Genomic DNA, 20,470 nt, shown 5'->3' with positions numbered 1-20,470 from the left:
TTATACATATTTTTTTCATTATTGAAAAGTCTATTGAGATAGCAGGAGAATCTATAATTATTAAATTAAATTTATACTAATAATTTTTTTCATCATTTAATTACCTTCTAACTATCCAATCTTAAAATCAAAGTAACATCAAGACAATAATAATTTTTTAAAATTATCAAATAATAGTAAAAAATAATCTATAAAAAATAATAAATTTTAATAAATTTTATTGAGAGGAGGAGAGAGTTATCTCCTTTACTCTATGCCTCTCACCTGATTGAAATAAATTTAAACTTTTCTATTCAGCTGCTTCAAGGCTCCCACCCAATTAACATTCCTACGAATAGAAAAAGTAAAGGAAAAATCAGGGCAAGACATAAGAAAAATCAATAAAAATAAAGGAAAGATGAAAAATTAAAAGACAAGATTTTTTTCTGTATAGATTTAAAATTTATTCTTTTTACAAACCAAAAGCTACAAAAATAATAACATATTCTTGAAATATAATAAAAATTTAATAATAAAAAAAAATAATAATGAGATTTGCAATCTTATTCATTGAGTGCAGTCAATAACTTCGTTATATTGTATTGAACCTCAAGTTTGTATATTATTTAAGTAATCCTACTTTATTGATGAGTTCTTCCAAATTTTTTTCTTGATAAAATTTTAACAATATCCATTTATGTAATTATAATTAAGAAAAAAAATTAAATATTTATATGAAAAAAATTTTAAACAACTAATTGAAAATAAATTCTGAATATATTTTAAAATATTTAGAGGATGGACATCCATAGTTAGGATTATGAAACTAGAATCATTAAAAATATCTTATCCAAAATTCTAAAATATGATATATTTTTTCTTAAACCTATCTAACATTATACGCATCATATCTCTTTAGAATAATATTTTTATCTTGACATAAAATTTATTTAAATTGACTTAAAATGTTAAATATAATAGGAGGAAAAGAACCATTTAAATGATCAAATACTGCATAGTTAAGTGATATGAGCAAACATAACCAAATCAACAAAATCATATAAAAATATAAAAAAAATCACTCAATTAACTTACTCCAATAATAGATAATATAATAAAATAAATTTTAATAAAATAAAAAATAAAAATCTTATAATTTTTTTGTTTATCAATAAACTAATATGAAATAAAATATAATGAATACTTTCTTAAAGATATTTACTTAATAGATGGATCTAAAACTATAAAATCATCCATAAAATTAGATAGCTATAACTCACTTTTTTTTTAATAAAAAATATATCTATACCATAAATATTAGTTTCATTGTTGGAAAGTCCATTCAAATAATAGAAGAACCTATAATTATTAAATTAATTTTTTACTAATAATTTTTTTCATTATTTAATTATCTCCAAGCTATCTAATCTTGAAATCAAATCAACATCAAGATAATAATAAATTTTTTAACCATCAAATAATAATAATAATAATTTATAAAAAATAATATATTTTAATAAATTTTATTGAGAGGAAGAGAAAGAGTTACCTCGTCTACTCCAAGCCTTCCATCCGATTGAGATAGATCTAAACTTTTTTATTCGATCGCTTCGAGCCTCCCACCCGTTTGACACTCCTGTGAACAGAAAAAGTAAAGCAAAAATCAGAAAAAGATAGAAAAAAAATAAAAATAAAAGAAAGGTGGAAAATCTAAAAGGTTAAATCTTTTTCCATGTAGGCTGTTCAATTTCTCTCTTTTTCAGGGATCTGTGGATAGGAAAGCACTTGAAGGAGATCAAAGGGGAAGGCCGATGCTGACGATAATAGGGGGAAGATGACGGTGAAGCCCAATGAGAGGTGGTGGCGAAAGCAGAAAGGAGGTTGGCATACATTTGAGAAAGCACCCGAGGAAGATTAAAAAGGGAAGACTGATGCCGGTGACGATGGAGAGGAAGGCAGCAATGGAGACCAACTGAAGGTGGTGATGATGGAGAAAAAGATGATGATGGAGACCCACGGGAGATGGCAGCAAGGAAAGCAGAGTGTGACTCAAAAAAGATTCGAAGAGGGTAGGTCTAAGATTTTTTTTCTTCCTTTGTTTATTCTCCCATCAGTTTTCTGAATTTTGTAACATCATTTGAGAGTATTTTGGAGCGGTTGCTGCTGTGGATGCAATAGCCCTCCACTGTCTTTTATTTTTTTAGCTAAATTGCAATAGCCTCTCATCAGTTTAGTAGTCTAAAAGCATCATCTAAAGGATTTTGAAAGGATTGCTGCTGTGCTTGCAGCAGCCCTCTACTTTTATTTATGGATTGTTTAATGGATATGAAAGCTTAAATGGGTTAAAATGATTTTGCTGAAAAATATTAAAAAAATTTTACATCTGATTTTTTTCTCATCAAGATTATAGGAGGTTGTTGTTTGTAAGATCACAGCCTTCGAATTCCAAAGAAAACCATCATTTGAGAAAGAATTTTTAGAAGATTTAATGTTTCAAATGCAATAGGCTTCTCTTATCTTTAGGAAACATTAATGTAGTAAGATAGTGAATGAAAGATAGAGAAAAGGAGAAAAAATTAGTTCACCATTTTGATAGATTTCGGATTAAAAAAAAATCAGTACTCATTCTTCTTTAGTTCTTTGCCTACCAAATACTCAGAACATCATCCTTCTCAATTTTTTGTATCGTCAAAAAACTAACTGGACACTAAAAAAATAGCAATAAAAAAAATAAAAAAATTAAAAAAGATACTATCAAACTCACCTTTCTTCTTTAGTTCTCCTAACACCAAATTTTTCTATCTTTGAATCATCCTCTGAAGCTTCCCACGTATATATAGCATGATCCAACAAAAGAATGTAATGAGACAATCTGTTGTGTTTTTTGTGTTCTTTTTTTTTAAAAATATTCTCCCTCCATTTAAAGCCTCTAAATCTTCTTTTCTCTAACTCTCCATCCTCTAATTAAAGAGTAAGGAATGCCTGTGCTATGTCCCTTCGAATTCGATGTGCCCTAATTTTTTCTTCCTTTTATTTTTTCTTATAGGTAAGCTATGGACTCTTATATGGATGCTGATTCAGTTGAACATAGAGAATGTCACTTTATTGTGAGCACACGGATGTCACACTTTAGCTGAAAAAGAGCACGTGCTAATGTCCTCTCCATCCTATGGCATGGTCATGTACATCATACTCTCTCGCAAGTTTTCTTTTTGACTCTTTTTCTCATCAAGTTCATAAGAGGTTATTGTTTGCAAAATCACAGCCTTCTAATCTTGGAGAAAACTATCATTTGAGAAAAGATATTTAGAAGGTTGATGTTTCAAATACAACAGCCTTCTTTGATCTTTAGGAAACATTGATCCAGCAAGTTAGTGGATGAAAGACAGAGAAAAAGGATAAAAAAATCAGTTCATCATTTTGATTGGTTTTGATAATATTTTTTTCTTTAATGGGTGGATTGGCTTTGATTTTCGGGTCTGTGCTGGTAGGTAACAGATATTGGCTCTCTATTTTGGGTTACGGGTTATAGGATTTGGATATTAAGTTTCGATTCCATGGGTTATGAAATAGTATATGAAAATTAATTTTGAACACACTTCCAGAATTTGGTGAACGTTATCGCATTGCCATCCTTGCTATTTCTTGCTAATTCAATATCACACTCACAATTTTTCTCAGCTTAAAGAATATAAAGAAAAAAGGAAAAAAATGGAGAAAGAAAACTCTTCTCACCCCTCTCTATCAAACTTTAAACCTTCTCTAGTTATCTATTATTTTCAATCCAATAAATAGTACATTCTAAAATAATTATCTAAAATTTATAGCAATCCTTAGTTCTTTACCTAAAGACCTAGAAATACTAACATTCAAATATAAATTTCACTCTGGCCAATTCAAGAATTTTCAAAAAAAATAATCAAACAAAAATTAAAATATTCATCAATTAATCCAAAATCTTTCAAAAGACTTCAAAACAAAATTAAAGCAAATAAAAGAAAAAGAGAACAGCAATGAAATGCCAAGAAATCAAAGAAAAGATCAAGATCTATGATTTGGAATTGGAATACCTGATTGGGAAAAAGAAAGGCCCAGGAGAGCTTGTAGTTCTAGAAGAGGGTTATCGTTGGCGATAGATATGTGAGATCCGATCGAGACACTCATGAAAATCCTCGATCTCGAGAGATTCTTGGGGAGCAACCTCAAGCTGCCATAGGCGGAGATACTAGAAAGGTGACCAGAGGGGATGAGAGCGAAGGAAGCGAATGCCATCCGGGCACGATCATAGAGACGGTGGGTGGCGACAAAGAAGGGAGAGAGAGGGGAGGGGTAGCGAGTGGCGAGGGCAGTGCACGATGAGATCGAGGGTGATCCTCGATACCTGATGGAGATCTATGAAAAATGAAGGAGAAAGATAATGCCAGTGACAATGGGGAGGAAGGCGATGGTGGGACCCGGACGGAGAGCTGCTGGAAAACGACCAAGCAATTTGGGTTTGAGGAGGGGCGGTGAAAGGGGAAGGGGCCCTAGTTGAGGCTGGTGGGGACACAGGGACGGTTGCTGGACAGCACGGGGCAGTGGAGGGAAGTGGGGGGTGCCGAGCCCGAAGGTTGAGGGGCCATTGCTGGTGATGGGGTTGGATGAGGGATGGGGTTAGGAGGCAAAGGAGGGGATGGCCTGAATGGAAGATGTTGGTTGAGGGAGGAAGGAAGCCGAATGGGAGGCAGGGGAGGAGAAAGGAGGGGTGGTGGTGGTGCTGGGGGCAATAGCGGATGGCGAGGGGCAGCCGATCTGGAGGTTCTGGAGTGCGTCAGCACCAGAGGAGGGATTAGGGTTGGGGTTGGGGTTGGGGTTCATGTTGAGGTTGAAACCAGGGCGACGACGCAGGGCATCGGAGGGGAAGGGCTGGGAGGATGCCATGGCCGGTCTCAGGGTTTAGAGAGAGGAGGATGCGATTGGGATTTACGTTTGTTGAAAGAGAAGGAGAGAGAGCTTAAAGAAGATTTTAGATCGGCAGAAGATGGTAGAAACTGGAGAAATGTGGTGGGGAGGAGGCTGGTATTCGTGAGGGTTCGAAAAGCTTCGAGAGGAATCGGGAGAGGTTTGAAGCTAAAGAATGCGAGAAAGAAAAAAAAGAGGAGTTCAAAGCAACACATGGCGCATCGAGAGAGTGCAGAGACGCATTTTAATGTATAGGATACATATCCTATTATCCCTGGACAACAATGATGTTGATATCTCTAATAGCATCGATCCTTCGCTGTTATTTGGTAGGAGATGATATTTCATATCATCCCAGTGATATGAGTTAGATGATGTGATCATGTTATTTAGTATTATAAATTACATCCAGTGATAAAAGATCCAATAATAAATTTGGTGATAACATCATTGGATTGTGTAGTGATGCTATTACCACACGTACTTCAGTGATAATACATCACAGGATATTGATAATGTGCTGAAGTTATTTTGGGATAAAAATATATCTAGTCAATAAATTGGAAAGAAAAAAAATCTTCTTCATCTCTTTCTATAGATGCCTGTTTTATTTTTATTGGCATGTTTAGTTAAATAGCATGGATGTCTTTTATTTATTTATTAGATATCTATTTTATTTCTATAGATAGGTATGATTAATTGGCATTGATGAATCATGCTAAATCATTCATGCTTTTTTTTTTCTTATTTTATTTTGATGGACTAAATTATTCCTAACGGACAGCTTTGATATTGATAGTTAAAATTGGTTATGCCTAACCAAGTTCGATTACATATACTATTATTGTAATATCATTTTAATAGTCTAATCAAAATAGATATCTATAATAATAATAATAAATATTATTATTATTACTACTACATATTTTTGTGAGGAATTATAAATAAAAAATGTTTAATCAAATTGTAGAATAATTATTACATATTAATGTACGGAACTATTTATGCTATTTTATGTATTATCATTATCACTATGTGGTGATATACCAAACACAGTTAAGTTCTCTTCCCAGTAACATTCTAGTGATATACCAAATATAGTGATCATACATCATCCCAAAAATTACACATCATCCCAATACTTACATCACCCCGATGATCACATTACTAATGATATACCAAATAACATCTTAAGATTGACCATAGAGGATATAACTATTGCCTCCCTGTAAGTATGTCTAATCACATATGAGCTACAACTCGATATAGATCTATCGATATCTACCAATAATGAAAGATTTGTGTCCTGGTACTTTATCCTTATTTTCATATATAAAATGATTGTTTAGGAATCCCCTTTCAAAACTATGTTGTCAGCCCGCAGAACTACGCATGAGTGAGACCCTTCTATATAGCTCTCGGCTTGGCAGTCACACTGACGTGTCATACGAGAAGCAGCCCCCTACTGCCATCAAGGATGATCCACGACCATGAATGATGAAGCTAGCTCTTTCACTTTTATTTTTTATTTTTGATATTTCTATCAAAATTAACCTTTAAGAAGTTAGAGGATAAGGGTTTCCAAATAAAATGAATCACATGTACAGAAGCTCCAGGCATGGAACCCTAGATGTCCTCAGTTGTCAATAACCTCTCCAAATTGATGACTCGAATGAGATTTGAAGTATCAATCATGACTCTCATCGCAACCACTAGGAAGCTATTCGCAGCACTCTTGAACAATCTTTTGATCCTGGCCATCCAACTATAATAGAGAATATAGCACAAAAAAAAAAAGTTGGCCCCCGGTTTCTGTGCCTCCCCTCATTTATATGATGCAGGAAGATCCGAAGATTCTAAGACGTGATCATGGTGGACAAGATGCAAGCTAAGATAAGCCAGCTAGATTACTCTTCTGACATAGTGGAACAGGATTATTAGCACTGTTTCTAAGATGAGCCATAACACACGGGCATCAAACAAACTTTTCATTTTGGCCATGATATCAAATATTAATAAATAGAGTATAATCAATACCTTGATCCTTAATTTATGGTATAATTCAAAAACGTGATAGTATGATATGAATTTCTAACAGACTACTTTTTAAATTTCAAAATATTTTTAATTAATAAATATTTAAAAATATTATTTTATACAGTAACTAACTTTGAAGTGATTATTTTTGTTAATATTTTATTATCTTCATGAAATATTGAACAAGATCTCAAAATATCTCAAGCTTCTATTTTAGATCCCACGCGAATCTATATTCCAACAAAAAAATCCCTAATCTAGGTTCATGTCCATCTGTCTCAAGCATTCACAAAGATTGCGGAGAGCTGTAGGTTTAGAAATCTTGTCACCCTTGGGCATCTGAGTGGATTGAGGAGTTGATTATATCTTATATGAAATGAATGTCTCCATAATAATATGTTACATGTTTGTTAGCTAATTAACAATGACTGCATGCGTTGTTTCAGACAGTGACCATCTTTTAGATTTGCTTCTTTGAAATCTGTGGTTTACTTATTTATCGTTACGTGTTCACTTTTTTGTTCGACTAGATCATCACTGATCTATGGCAACTATCGGGTGGAAAGATGAAACCTCCACATTTTGAAGGCATGGAGATGCATGGAGGCGAGCTTTCATGGGTATTGGCATAAGAAGTGCCATCCTTTGAAATACAGGAAGGATTATCAGATAGCAAGGCATTAGCCTTCTTCCTTGGACCATGTATGCGGTTAACTTTGCAAGGGCCGACGTATATAAAAATTACTAGTTCAATTTAAAATCTATAAAAATAGCTAGATTGGTTATATTTAAATAGATCTGGTCATATCTATATTGGATTATGACAGTTCTACGTTAATCCTTTATTTGATATGAACGATGGATTGAAGGAAGGATGGATGGAGGAAAGGATAGATAGATTTTCCGTCCATCCTCTCATATGTTTAGTGAAATATGGAAGGATGGATGAAAATGATTCTCTCCTCTATTTAGTACAGGAGGAATAAGAAAAAAATAGATGATATTTGTATAATATTTTTACTAAACTATTTTTTGATAAAAATATTATTATTATCAATTTATAATACCTATTTATACTAAAAAATAAACAATCTATAAAATTATAATCTTTATAATATATAATGGTACAAAAATATATATAAATATTAAATTTAATACATGATTTTATAAATAAATTATTAGTAAGTTAATTATATAAATAATTAGTTAATTTATAATTTAATTTAAATAGTTAATTAATATTATATAAATAGTTAATTAAAAAATAGTTAATATAAATAAAAATTAGAAGATAATCTAATTATTTAATTATAATTATAAATATTAAAAATTAAAATTAAAATAATGATTAATAAAATTTAATAGTATATGATTAATAGTATATATAAAAATAAAAATAAATAATATAAATAAAAAAATAAAAAGTATTATAGTTTTATCAAAAAAAATTAATAAGGAATAATTTTGTCAATATAAAAATCCATCCTTCAATGCTCCATCCATCCTTCTTTCATCCTCTGAATTTGGAAGAATGTAAATTGGTAGGCCAGGATGGATGAGCAATCTCTGCTTTTTTTATCTATCTTTCTTATAATTTTTTGAACTAAATGGTAGATGGAGGCCATCCATCATTCTAATCTCATCCATCCATCCTCCCATGATCCCAACTAAACACAGGATAATGATCCAAGCTATTATGACATTAGGAAGAATAATAAAATGTACTTAGTTTTAGAGTCAAATTAGATTGAATCAAATTGGAGCATAATTAAAGTTATAATGTATGCATCTTACTCAAATATTTTAGGTCTTGTTGTAGACAAGGGCTCGGTCCGTCACATGAGATATTGTCTGTTCTATTCCATGGGTCTCACGATTTTATCCTTTAAAAGGCACCTCACGTGGGAAAGATTTTTTCCTCCTTATAAGCACGAGTCTCCCTTGACTCACAACCAATGTGGGACTATTGGTGCCCTCCACATTATTAGAACCATAATAAAGGCCCCCAGTCAAGGAGAACTCCGATGTGTACAGTCCGAGGAGCTCCACAGTTAGTCGAGGCGGACCTCAGCCCCAAGGAATCGAGGTAGACCTCGACCCCTTCCTGGCATACCATTGTTGCGGACAAAAGCTCAGTCTGTCACGTGAGGTATTGTCCGCTCTGGCCTATGGACCTCACAATTTTACCCTTTAAAAGGTGCCTCACGTGGGAAGAATTTTTTTCTCCTTATAAGCGCGAGTTCCCTTGGACCTCGACCCTTCTTGGGGTGTCATTGTTGCGAACAAGGGCTCGACCCGTCACGTGAGGTATTGTCCATTTTGACCCATGGACCTCGCGGTTTTACCTTTTAAAAGGCATCTCACATGGGAAGAATTTTTTTCTCCTTATAAGCACGAGTTTTTCTGAACTCACAACCGATGTGGGATTATTGGTACCCTCTATATTATTAGAACCACAACAAGTCTTATATATATATATATATATATATATATATATATATATATATATATATATATATATATATATATATATATATATATATATATATAGGGGCTGACTTGGATAAGGTCGATCAGATTTAGGTTCAAATCCGGTCAGGTCAAAAATGGATAATTGAGATCTTACATCGATGATCCAAACCATTGCATATGATATACTACCTCAAAACTACTTGCATCCCAAAATTATTTGATTTGAAGACTTCTAGCTTATACATCAAGTGATCAAAAAATACAGCTAATTCAATTTTATTTAGACTATTCAATTTTTGACTACTTGATGCTTATGCTAAGGATCTTCAAATCATATGATTTTTTATGTGCAAGTAGTTTTGAGGTAATATATCACATTTAACACTTAGATCATTGATGTAGAATCTCTATTATACAGTTTTTATCTAATCGGATTCGAGTCCAAATTCGATCGATCTGATTCTAGTCCAGCTTTTTCTCTCTATATATATAATTACTTAGTGGGCCGCAATAAGTTGGATGTGGACAATAAAATATTTTGGCCAAGAGAAATTCTTTGTGCACCGTGTGTGCAGTGCGTGAATGTGCGCAATTTTGTGCACCGCGTGCAATGCTTGAACACGTGCACCGACGATTGGCTCATGCGCCGCTATTCGATCCTATCCGTAAGCCAATCACCATACGTGATGCATGCATTTCGCACTATGCATGGGTCAGATAAATTTTTTTTTGTACCACTATCCGGCTCATGAACGAACCACCACGTGCGATGCACAAAATATTTCTCTTTTAGCCAATATTATCCGGATCCCTCAAAACGGTTACTCTCCGGATCCAGCCTGATGCACTGACGTGGATGATCGAGTTGGGCCGCCTCTAGCCGGGTTAAAGCGGGCCGGCCTTTCGGTGATGAATCGACAGGCGCTGCATCGAAATGAAAACCCCGAAGCCTCCTTCGTCATTTGCCGAAAGAGGTGGCCGGGAGATCGATTACCTCGAGAAGGATGGAGAATAGTCGAAGTCCCAAGCTGAAGATCGGCATCATCCATCCCGATCTCGGAATCGGTCTGTCTTTCCTCCATCTTTCGCTCTTCGTTCATCTCTTCTTATGCAGCACGAAACCTTGTATTTTCTTGAGACTTTACCTAATCGATTGATTTGTAAGCCGGAGATCTTGAGATTTTTGATGCTTTGGCCAAGGCTACTTGTTTGTCTGCTTTCTGTTATGTTGCCGTTTCCCGTTATATCTTTAGTTCAATCCATCGGTTCGGTGGTTTTGGGACCCTGTCTGAATCTGGGTTTCTCTATGGTGGTGTGTTAATTAACTCTGACGTATAAAGAACTATGGATTTTTGGCTTGGTATTTGCTTATGATTTACTGGCACCCTCTAATCTATTCAGTTGGTTGTCTGGACAATAAATCGTGCGGTGTTTTTAGGTTTCTGTCTGTTTGATCCATTTTCCTTTCCATTCTTTTCTCATTTATATTTTGAAGGATTAAGGCTCTCAGAGGATCATCAAGCCGGTATATTTTATAGGATGGACATGGAAATGAAAGATATGACTTCCTGGTATAGCCTTGATGCATAAGGAAATCTTCTCTAACGATTCCTGCTCATTGCTTGCACATATAATCGTATATTTCTTGAAAATTTCGTCTATTGAGCCTCAATATCATGCTTCGATAGCGAAAAGGTCCTACGTGCATAATTACTATATCTATATGATATAAATCTATTGCACACATCCTTCCAATTTTTTCAAGTTTTCCAGGTAAAATTAATGCTTCGGAATCTTTTCTTCCGTCTTTCCTTCTCTTTTACTGCCCCTTAAACTTTGGTTGCCCTTACTACTCAGCAACTGTTCTAGCTTAAAGTTCTGTGCATTCACAGTATCAATAATGACATGATAACAGAATTGTAAAAGAAACTCCTACATGGAGAGGTTCCCAACATTATCTCTTGGTATAAAGAGGGTTAAGAATGCAATACGTCATCTTCTAGCTACTCAGAGTTTCATTCATTATAAAGAAGTGATCCTCCTGGTTACTTGATTAGCATGTTCATGATGATGTTCTTTCAGAAGTAGATGAAGATCCCATCTCATGTGCAAAACGATTTCTCTTCCTTATTTTCTAGAAAATATATTTTCCATAAGGAGTTGACTACTAACTGAAAAGCCCAAGACATATTGTGTGGTGGAGAAGGAAGCAAAGAAAGAATAGATTTAAGTATAGATTGAATTCACTTGCAGGATCTGTCATTGCTTTAGTTATAACATGATCAAATTCCACTTCTTTTATTTTTGCTTCTAAATTTCCATTGTTGTCATTGTCGTTATCATCATCACTATAGTGATCTTCCATGCCTAATTTAATATTTGTGTGTAGGTGGGGCTGAAAGGTTGATTGTTGATGCAGCAGTTGAACTTGCATCCCGTGGACACAAAGTTCATGTTTTCACAGCACATCATGACAAAAATCGGTGTTTTGAGGAGACTGTTGCTGGTGAGGATCTTGTTGTTTAATTAGTAAGAATGGAGAACTTTCGATGTCCAAATTATATAATTATCTTTCTTTTTATTTTATTATTAGTACTACATCCAAATATATTTCAGCAGGGGTAGCCACATGGTATAACTTTATGTTAGTGTTTAACATCGGAGTGCAATAATATCAAATGAGAGTCTGCATATGATAAAACATCATCTGTCTACAATTGTGTATTAACTCTTTTTGGATAAGTATGCTAAAAGTATTATTGCTAAGATAAGACTACATACATGTCTAAATCTCTCTCCTTATTTCTTTTTCCTTCCTTCTCTATCTGAATGTGTGGCTATTTAAAGGATGTGCGCAACTAGCTCGTTTGCACATAGGTGTCTCCTCTAACTTAACTGTATTCTTCTTTTGTATTTGTTTGCAAATTCTTTCTCTAGGAGACATTTGATATAAGCCTGTACAATATGTGCTCTGATTATTGCCATTGTGCAATAGGTGTTAAGTCAATATGTCGTGATACCATGCTTCATGTGTTTGTTCAGGTCCTTTTCCAGTTACAGTATATGGTGGCTTCCTACCTCGCCATATTTTCTACCATTTTCATGCTGTATGCGCATATCTTCGTTGTATGTTTTTGTTGCCCTCTGTGTTCCTTTTCTTGTGGCCCTCATTCGACATTATATTGCAGACCAAGTTCTGTTGTCATTCCCTGATGAAAATAAGAAGGTCAACAAAGGTATTTTTTCTTGGTTATATTATTTATTTGAAGTTTGTATATGTTGTTGCACTGTGGTGCATATTTCACCTTACTCCTTGTCAGATAATATTCTACTGCCATTTTCCGGATTTGTTGCTTGCACAACATACAACTGCACTTCGGAGGACATACCGCAAACCAGTTGACATGATTGAGGAGGCAACTACTGGTCTTGTCCCTTGCAATTTTTATGTTTGTTAGTGTGTTTGTGTATGTGTGTGTACTGTCATGCATTTGGTTCCATGGATTGCTATCACTTGTTTCATCTTCTCACCTTGTGATTCATGATCTTGAAGGTATGGCAGATGTGATTCTAGTGAACAGCAGATTCACTGCATTGACATTTGCCTCCACATTCAGAGGCTTCATTTAAGAGGAATTCAACCTGCAATTCTTTATCCTGCAGTCCAATGTGGAACAGTTTGATGGACCTTGCAATTATAAGTAACCGAACATGCTTGTATAGATCTTTTAAATCTAATTTGTTCAATGTGATTCTAGAATGCCACAAGGAAATACAGTCTTTAAAATTGGTGAAATATTGCCTTGTAAGTGTATAGAGTCTTACACTCTGTCCTGCATTGTTCAGGTTAAATTTCCTTTCGATTAAACCGTTTTGAAAGAAAAAAAGAACCTCCAGTTGGCAATCTCAGCATTTGCATTGCTTCATTCCTTTGAGAGTACCCTTCCCGATAATAGTTTGTCCGAGGCTACCTTGACAATAGCAGGTGATTATTTCTTGCATGTTGTTGTCATGTTTTTTTGGTGTTGTCCTCTTTTCAGGTTTTTATCCATTAATGTTTATTAGATATTTAGATAAGATATGGGCATTACAAGAATGGCATGACATATTTATAAAAGCAAAGAAACTTGTAATGTTATGCAAGATATGAGGGGGCAGAATTCCTTAGAAGCTTTTGGGAAACGAGATTTTGAAGGTGGGTGATTGAGTGAAAAATCTACAAGGCCTTAAGCTAGGTCAAGTTTTGAAATATGTGTAAATTTCAGTGAATTTTACATAAATGAGGACCACAGTGCAGATATGTAATAATCGTCTGTTAGACATGTTATGCATTTTTTTAATGCATGTTTTTTATGGTATACCATTAATTTCTCGGTATTATAATTGTCAAGAGTTAGTGCAATCACACACTATTGGATGCTTTAATTATCACTAAGTCTGCTGTGCCATAATGTGGTATTGTTTTGTCATTGTTGGTTCGTGTTGTTTTATGGCTCTTGTAGTCATCTGAATGTTATTGCAGCTATTTCAGCACCCATCTGGTTGTTTTCCATGCTTTCTTTCCCTTCTTGCACTACTGAAATTATATTCAATATTTTCACAAAAAATTTTTGATTAGATCAACTACAGTTTATGGTGCAAGGCACCTGAGAGGAAGAGACTAATACAGGCTTCCTGGCTTCCTGGTCGCCTTATTTCCAACCATAACCTGGACAACCCTGCTCTTCATCAACCTCTCGAACAATCTCATTCATCAAGTAGAAGTGGTAATGTGTATACTTAATATGGTACAAACAGATGCATTACTATCTTTAAAAAATTGTTACCACAAGGGCGACAAGATTAAGAAATTAGTGATAGATCTCCTGTCACGGGTTGTGCATCCATTATAACAAATCATGCATACCCATTCATCTGCATCATCTTAAAAGGGTTGGGTGCCTGGGTGGTCTACTACATTTATCTTACCTTGGAAATGACCATAATCATTGTTAACAAAGGTTTGAGGATTGAGGCAGTTGTACTTGTTGGAATATGATCAGTGACACAGTGAGGTTGATGTCTTACAAAATACCTATTCAGATCCTTGGTTGTGCTTGTTGCAGTCTTTATGATGGCTCATGTGGAAGACTTTTAATTTTAGTAGGTTAAATTGACTCATATGCCTAACCAAATGAAGCAAAAAAACCACCTCCCTATCTCCACCCCCTCCAAAAAAATCACACACATGCAGACATGCACAGCGAAAAGAAAAGTCTCTTGGTTCAGCCCTCATAGGACCATTAACGAGAGCATGGTAGATGATGAGAATAAGAGGGAGAAGTGGTTGATTCTGAATTCCCGAGATCACTCTCAGCTTGTGCACCAATTATTGGTACTATCATCATTGTCTGCTTGCTAATTGTCCTGTTTGATTTTCCTCTCTGTTGTCATGTTCTAATTTTATTGCAGGCAGCATGAAAGAGCATGCATACACCTTGTCTTTTACCCACCTATGATCTCCATAAGACAAGTCCCTTTGGGCATCATCTCTTCCAACTTTATAACTTGAATTGGAATGTTATGACAGCAAACAATAAGCCTAGTGCAACTTATTGTAATTCATTAGGGCAACAACCTGAAACATGGGTGTGCATGTGTGTATGCCGAACTCTACAGAGACTGCTAATATATACAATTGAATCACAGTGTAGTCCTTACATAGACTTTAACACGTATGCACGTGTTTGCCTTGTGGGGAGGAATAAGAAACACCGAGTGATGTATGTCTTTATGAAGAAGTCAGCAAATTGCTGTATAGAAGCATGCACGAAGGTGAGCATTCTTACAAGATGTTGACAATAAGGTGGAGTGACAGTCAATCTCCAGGTTTTTAATATATGTGTGTGTGTGTGTGTGTGTGTGTGTGTGTCTATATATATATATATATTATATATATTTATATATTTATATATTTATATATATTGTATGTATGTATATGTATGTGTGATAATATTTGGTTCTTAGCACTCTGAAGAACACTCCAATTTTCTTAATAGAAGGGGGTGGTTGTGTTGAGAGAGACACCCATATAGGTAAGAAGGTAGTGAAGGGAGCCCCATCACTGAAACCACCCTGGCTGACACTCTTCTTCAATATTCAAGTGAGAAGCAATGCCTAGCTTCTTTGCCTTCCATCAGTTAAGGTGAATAGCCAATAATGAATCAATAATCCATTACATCACTAAAATTATCAGCATGCAGATGGTCAGGAGGAACTGTGTGATTGCTATCAAGGACCTCCTTTATAATATGTTGTGATGCCTTCCTTGGCTCTTCATCCTCATGAAAACCCTTATAAGTTAAATTTTAGAAATTTGATGCAGTGGGGAGGCAGGTTTAGCAGGTGGCAATCCTTCACCGCTGCGGGACTTGTCTAGGAGTGGAAAAGGAGGCTCCTCAATAATGAACCCCAATTTGTGGGGATAGTTACCTTCACAATTTTTTCTTAATCTCTTTGCATTCAAAACTATATACTTTTTATGTTTCAACCATTCACCAACTCAGATGCCTCTTGCAGGTCAATTTCAACTTCCCTCAGAAATTGTTTTCTGAGGGATTGTTTGGGTGAGAGTATGACTGGTTTCTGGGTCTACCAATCCTATGGTATCTGTGTGATATATTGTGTTAAAATATCAGCTGATGACCTAATACATGGCTTTTTAGGTGTGCAGTGGGATGAGTTTTGTAAAGTCTCCTCCAATGACTGATTTTCAACTGAAGCATTTCTTTTTTATTCATAAAACCTTATCATATTACTCTAGGTAAACGAATTGGGGATTATCTTGTAAAATAACTATCTTCTCAACAGACACTAACCATAAAAACTTTGACTAGATTTGTGAATGTTATGCATACTGAAATAGTCTCCACATTGTTTCCACCATTATCCTTCTTGGTTATACATGATGTTTGGTTTGCGTCCTTGTTGCTTCAGGTGGCTTTGATAAACGCCTCAAGGAAAATGTTGAGTACCTAGAGGAACTTAAAAGGTTGGCAGAAAATGAAGGAGTGTTGGAACGGTTAGATTTATCACATCCTGCTCAACAGCAGAAAGAAATGCACTTCTCTCCCAATGTATATGTGTGTTGTATACCCCAAAGGTAATTCTGACTATACATTCTTCTTTACAACTTTCTTACACTAGAAAGTGTATTTACATTTGTACCAAAAAAAAAAAAAAAGAAAAAGAAAAGAAAAGTGTATTCACATAATCACATGACACTACTGCTGTTGCTGCTACTATCATCATCATCATCATCATTGTTGTTGTTATTATGTTATTATTAATTATTTCTGGCAAAATGCAATTCACATTAGGTTATCGCTGTATTTACTATTTTATTCTATCCTTTGTTGGGAAGATTGCTATATTTGGGTGAGTGTCTTGATTCTTTAGGGTCACATTCTGTGGTATTATATCTCAAACCCCTTTTCTTCATGGTTTGAAATTGGTCTTTCACGACATATGAATTTTCTTCTGCTATGTTTTTCCCAGATGTCAACTTGTCACTGATATGTTTGAACTTGTTACTAATATATTTGAAGTTACTCGGTAGCAGGTATACAATGTAAGCCTTGCTAAAAAGCAACTTATTTAAGATGAATCCTTCATTGCCTTTTTGATTCATTGGCTCATTGGGACATCATTTGATGAAAGGACAACCAATTAGCAGGAACTCCATTTAATGAGTCAATGTTATTGACACTTAACAATTAGGGTTCCCTCTATGATGATGGAGCAGAAGTCCATTAATCAGAAAATTATATTTGGTCATCTAATTCTTGGGCTGTGGCCTGTTGAACCAATGGATTGCTTTAGGGATAATGTATAACAATCTAGGATTATGTTTCCTTTTACATTATATTTCTTATATAAGCCCTAAACTTTGTTCATCAATCCTTAAAACATTGTGTCCTTAAAATAGAATTGGTCTTTTCTTTATATTTATGCAGGATGAACACTTTGGCATTGTCCCACTGGAAGCAATGGCAGCACAGAAGCCTGTAATTGCATGCAACAGCGGGGGCCTGTAGAGACAATTAAACATGGAGTTACTGGTTTTCTCTGCGATCCCACCCCTCTGAAATTCTCACAGGCTATGTCCATGCTTGTAAGTGATCCTGACATGGCAGTAAGGATGGGTAAGGAGGCGCGGAGCCATGTCAAACAGAAGTTCTCTACCAAGACCTTTGGAGAACAGCTAAACCATTACGTCCTTGATGCTTTCCATCAGAGAATAGAGTAAGCAAGAATTGTAATACCATTCGGAAACGGAACCATCATAGTTTGAACTCAGTTTTGCTTCATTGAAGATGGTCCAGTTTGGTGCAACTACTTTGTCACCCTAATTTTACAAGTGTTACATTCTTGAGATCCAATTATACCATTCTCTGCTGATATTTTCTTTGGGTCTATGATTTCTGAAGATATAAGAACGTAGTAAACAATCATCATTGATATGAACATTGCATCCCTTCAGAAAGTGATATACGAACATCATATTCTCGCTTACTTTGGTTGTTTATCTTCCTACTTTTATGATAATGCATATGCCATGTTTACTTCCAATAGATGATTCTTTTCAGGAAATTTTATGCTGAATACAGCACTCTCGGTCCTCAGCTGTACATGTAACTGTATATGACAGATGGATACTGAAGGCCTTGAGATAATTCCAGCATGTCAAAATACTGGATATTTGTGAATTGAACGCCAAAGCAAGACATTATCTGTTCTTTCTTCAAGTTGGTAGCATTCTTACACATCACAGGATATCATTCATGTCATCGGTCACAGTTATAATAGGGAGTTTATTTGTGCATGGTGTTTCTTTGTGTCACAGGCATGTGGTTTTGGTCTATTATCCAAACGAGATCAGCTACACTGGAGCCTTGATGGTTATGTTTATCACAACTATCTCTGCGGTGCACTGTATTGAATTAATTACCTGATGAGAAAAATTAGTTGGTAGGCTGGTCATTTCACTTTGACACTCTGGAATGCAACTGTAATTAATGTTCAGATGCTAGCACTGGGATGTGTTCATCCAACTTGGATGCCTTCTTCCATTTCCAATCTCTGTATTAGGAGGGCATCTCACAACAGAAGATCCCAAACTATGAATGACTTAACGATGCTCAGAGATGGTCCCATCAAGGAAGTTTAGCCTACCATGATCAATGCAGTCCACCTGGTTATGGTCCCTCTGTTTAGTGCCTAGCCGATAAAATATGGTCCGGGTCGGTCTACACATGATGAATTTAAGATATTCTATTAGACAGCTCATGCCAGTATAAAGAGAAGCTTATTGCTTGCTATTCCAATGCTAGGTAAAGATACTGACAGGTAAACTATACGTTGGATAGTTCTCATGCAAGCTGCAGTAGAAAGGGATGCCTGTTTCCTGTAGAAAGCTGCAAAACTGTTCTATTTCATGCTTGCAGAATCCTATTGTGGTCTGTCTATAGGCGTACCTATGAAAAAGTTAGCATCTCATGTGCTTCTGAATTTTGTGCTGAAATTTGGTTATGTCATGGAATCACACTTCTTCCCCGACAGTGATAAGCATCTCTTTCCTAATGTGTAACCAATGGGAATAATATTCATGGTAGAGTCCGCTATCTAAGCAGTGGGTACTTAAGAGATTTCAATCATGACTATTGAATTTTTGGGAGTTTCTTTTGAGAAATATTATTGATACGTGAATGAGCCCAAGCTTTGTTCAAAAAGAAGATGGTGCTGGCTACTGCTGGAATGATTATACTCCAAAATCGTTTCTATAATACTACAAAATCGTTTCTAATCAAAGGGAATTATGTAAAACTTTGTAATCGGGAGAGCAGCGTATAAATGACTTGGAATTTCAAGGCTGCAGATGCCACTTGGAATAGTTCAAAAAAAAGACAGATTGATTTCTAAAACGCGTTTTGGACGCAGTCCAGGTAGCAAAGTCCACAAGGTATACTGGACGCTTAATTTTGCCACTTATGTTGCTCCATTTCCTTTTCATAGGGACTCAAGTTCTTCCTGTCAACCCATCTTGACCACTCTTTATATGTGTTTACCATCTGCCTTTATCACACGAGGAAAGACAGCAAGACATATTTCTACCAAAAAAAAAAAAATGGCAGCAAGACATATAGATCATAGATGGATGGATGTGTTGCTTGGTTAATACTAGGCATTGGTTTAGAAATTTCCATATATATATTATATATATATATAGAGAGAGAGAGAGAGAGAGAGTGTGTGCTAAGCTAGAATTAGGTTGATCGGATTTAAATTCAGATCCGGACAGATCAAAACTCTAAAAATAGAGATCCTATTTCGATGATCCAAATTGTTGAATGTGATTTACTATCTCAAAACTACTTCACAAAAAAATCATATGATTTGAAAATTCCTATCCTATACATGAGTCATCAAAAATTGGACAATCTGAATAAAATTGAATTAGATGTATTTGTTGATCACTTAATGCATAGGCTAGGAGACTTTAAATCATAGATTTTTGTGTGTGCAAGTATTTTTGGATAGTAGATCACATCCAATAGCTTGGATCATCGATGTAGGATCTTCATTATCCAGTTTTGATCTGACCAGATCTCATTTGAATCCGATCGACGTTACCTAAGTCTATATATATATATATATATATATATATATATAAAGGAGACTCAACTATGCAATTTTTTCGATCCTAATATTTGGGAGTGTATCATCCAAGACTTGAATAACGGTTAAATAAAGAGATGTATTAACAAAAAATATGAGAGATTTTTAGTTTATGATATAATATAATATTATATATAATATATTATGAATCATCCAAGAATCAAATCTATAATCTTTGTCTACTAAACTGAGGGGTGTAACTCCTGAAATAAGTCCATGTTCACAATCATAAATCCCAGTGAATTTTAGGAGGGCTGGTTTATTCAGAATTTTTAAAATTTTTTTGGATATTCATTCAGAATTAGGTTGAAAATTTTATAGGAGT

General features: G+C 35.0%; 1 pseudogene; it reads left to right on the top strand.

The window, feature by feature from the left end:
* Positions 1–10,358: 10,358 nt before the first annotated feature.
* Positions 10,359–17,845, top strand: LOC140857128 (uncharacterized; annotated as a pseudogene).
* The last annotated feature ends 2,625 nt before the right edge of the window (positions 17,846–20,470 follow it).

The sequence above is a fragment of the Elaeis guineensis genome, chromosome 4, assembly GCF_000442705.2.
Source record: "Elaeis guineensis isolate ETL-2024a chromosome 4, EG11, whole genome shotgun sequence".
NCBI lineage: Eukaryota > Viridiplantae > Streptophyta > Magnoliopsida > Arecales > Arecaceae > Elaeis > Elaeis guineensis.
Note: the sequence above shows the minus strand (reverse complement) of the source record. Positions and strands in the feature narration are given on the sequence as shown.